Source organism: Otolemur garnettii, unplaced genomic scaffold, assembly GCF_000181295.1.
Source record: "Otolemur garnettii isolate 467f Iridium unplaced genomic scaffold, OtoGar3 scaffold00001, whole genome shotgun sequence".
NCBI lineage: Eukaryota > Metazoa > Chordata > Mammalia > Primates > Galagidae > Otolemur > Otolemur garnettii.
The window spans coordinates 34,499,319-34,502,598 of record NW_003852396.1 but is presented as its reverse complement, the minus strand read 5'-3'; positions in this window follow the sequence as shown (position 1 = coordinate 34,502,598).

The window sequence follows — 3,280 nt, the reverse complement described above, 5'->3', positions numbered from 1 at the left end:
CAGTTTCTATTTGTGAGAGCTCTACCACTGGGAAATCTCACAAATTGGACAACAAATTATTGGCCATCACCTCATTCCAGGCCTTAGATTTGGCTGTTCCTGTCATTTGTAGCAGACTTTCTTATCTCTACAATGACTGTTTGATGTCTACTTTCTCATTTCACTTTTATTCAGCACACAGTTGAATTACCAGATGCTTAGCTCTCAAACCAGTTGTACCATATGGCATTCTTACCAGGTTATTGGAATTGCATTTACTAGAAGACAGTCACGGAGACATGAATAGTTGCAGTAGTGGTGATATTCCCCAGTCCATAATATTCTGGGATAGCATACAGGTATTTTGTGGAGCTATCAGACTATAGGACAGTGGTTCTCAACCTTCCTAATGCCACGAACCTTTAATACAGTCCAAAGGGGTCATGACCCACAGGTTGAGAACTGCTGCTATAGGAGAAGAACTTGGATCTTTGTCTATAGGACTTTTACTTATATTAAACCACCAGTCTCTTCCCTGAATAAGCATGGGTTAGGACCCCAAACAGTAAAGTAGGCTAGAAAATTGGCTTCTAAGTTTTCCACTTCACAATGGTGCAAAAGTGATATGCATTCAGTAGAAGTGTATTTGAGTACTATGTGATCATTCTGTTTTTCACTTTCAGTACAGTATTGAGTAAAGTGCATGAGCTGTTCAACATAGTTATAAAATAGGTCATGTGTTACATGATTTTGCCTATCTTTAGGTTAATGTAAGTGTTCTGAGTATTTAAGGTAATAGGTTAGGTTAAGCTATGATGCTCTTTAGGTTAGATGTATTAAGAGCATTTTTGACATAATGGTGTTTTCAATTTACAATGGGTTTATTGGGACATAACCCTGTTATAAATCCAGAAACATCTGTACTTTTTTTCCCTATGCATTGCATTTTCTAAATCCTACAAAGTTGTTTACATTGTATTATCATCAATTCAAAATAGTTTATAATTTTCATTTATGTTGTCTTTGATCTATAGATTAATGTGTATTATCCAATGTTTATGAAGTGTGGGTTTTCTAGACATTGTTACTACTGATTCATAGCTTGATTTCATTGTGGTCAGAAAATATTCTGAATAATTTTAATTGTTTAAAATTCATTTTATATTTTAACATTTCATTGATTTTGATGTTTTATATGCTCTTGAAAAGAATATTAATTCTATTGCTTTTGGGTGCTATGTTTTATACATGTCAATGGAGTTAAGTTTCTCATTATGTTGTCCTGATCTTTTGCATCTGAATGGATTATTATTTTATCAACTTGTTCTATCATTTTTCAGGAGAGATTATGTTCAAGTCTCTCACCATGATTGAACATTTCGTTCTCCTTTTGTTTCTGTCACTTTTGCTTAATTTTAATGTGAGCTATGATAGTATGTCTTTTAATTCATTGTGGTGATTGCTTTATCACTACAAAATATTCCTCTTGATCTCTTGTAGTGCTTCTTATGTTAATGCTTGCATTGATCAGATTAGCCTAGTTACCTAAAATTCTCCTGGTTAGTGTTTCCATGATAGTTCTTTTCCTATTCTCTTGCTCATACTTAAGGTGTGCCTTTTATAAACAATATGACAATTTGACAATCTCAGCTTTTTACTTGGAATCCTTGGCTCATTTATATACATGTAATCATAGATTTTTTTATAAAGCTACCATTTTATCATTTACATATTTACATTCCCTTTTCATAATTTTTATCTTATTTTGGATTAATCAAATTTTTATGCATTTTTTACTATTCTTTAGGTGATAATCCTATAATTAAAAACTGACATAATTGACTTACAGTCTAATTAAATGGATATACTTTAAATAAGCATTCAGGATTCTGTATAATTTTTTCCTTTAAGAGGCATATTTTTCCCTATGTGAAGATATTTCTAAAACTTAGTAAAAATTAATGATAACTCACCATAAATTACTAATTTTAAAAGTTTTTCAAGAATTCAGCTTATATGTAAAATGAAATCAGTTTTATAAGTCTAATGACATTTGTCTTCTTGAAGGATCTCTTAGATATAGCTACTGTGTCTTTCAGTGATCTTTCCATCGCAAATAATACGTTTCAGTTTATGTAACTCTCAATCACCCCAAAGGAGAGGATAGCTTGATTTCATCTGAATTTAAATGCAGAAATTTCCCTTTTACGTTGGAAATGTTTGTGCATCTGCAAGGAGGCAGGAACCCATGGGAATAGGAATCCCAGCTCTTGACCTTTCCAGCCACAGGAGAATAGCTCTTATAGAGATAGCATTTTCATAAAGTCATCCAGGGCCTAAAACCAGGGCTAGGGAGAAGTTGAGGAGTCACACATTGCCATTGCATTGCCACTGGATGGCCAAAACTGGTATTTGGAGTAGACTTTCTTTGTAAGTATTTTTGATAACAATACACTGGAAAGCCCAGCACAAGGGTTATCTTGAGTTTGTTCTTTGACTTAATTTATTGTTGATTTCAGAGAATGTTATTGCACTTTCTAGATGTTAGTACGAGATAACTCTGAAGATCACTACTGTCAGGAGAACGTGAGCACATCAGAATGCTGATCACCTGAGCTTGTGGAGGGGTGTCTATAGGTCTGTTCAGGTCTCTTTCTGACAGGAAAGCTGTCTGAGGAGAAGGATTGCTTCTTTGATTATTAGAGCGATAATTTTAGTGTTCTTCTTTCAGTTCTTGTGCCAACTGGCAGTAAGAAAAATGAGGATATCTTGCCCTTAATTTGTTTTTTATTAAATCATAAACACATAGATCATGTATATATTAATGCATGTATGGGGTACAATGTGCTGATTTCATATAGAATTAGGAGCATTTATACCACACTGGTTAATATAAACCTCATCTTGTTTACTTAATTATTGTGTTAAGACATTTATACTCTATACTTAATAAATCTGACAAGTACCCTTGCATTATGCACCTTAAGTGTGATTCCACCATTCACCCTCCCTTGATCTAACATTCCCCCCTCCCATCCCCCTCCTGATTTTAATGAGCTTTATCCTCTTGTGAGAGTTAGCCAGGAACAATAGGCCCAGGAAGAGAAACAAAACCATGAAAAAAGAATCTATAGAATTTCTAGAGTCCATGGGAGGAAGATAGCTTTCACATTGGGAGGCCCCAGAAATTGTCCAGAGATATGCTTAAATAACTGAAAATAATGGGAGAAATGTTCAATTTGATGTTTGAAGCTGAGTAGCAGCGCAGGAGGCCTGGCCGACCTGAGATAGCAGCCTTAGA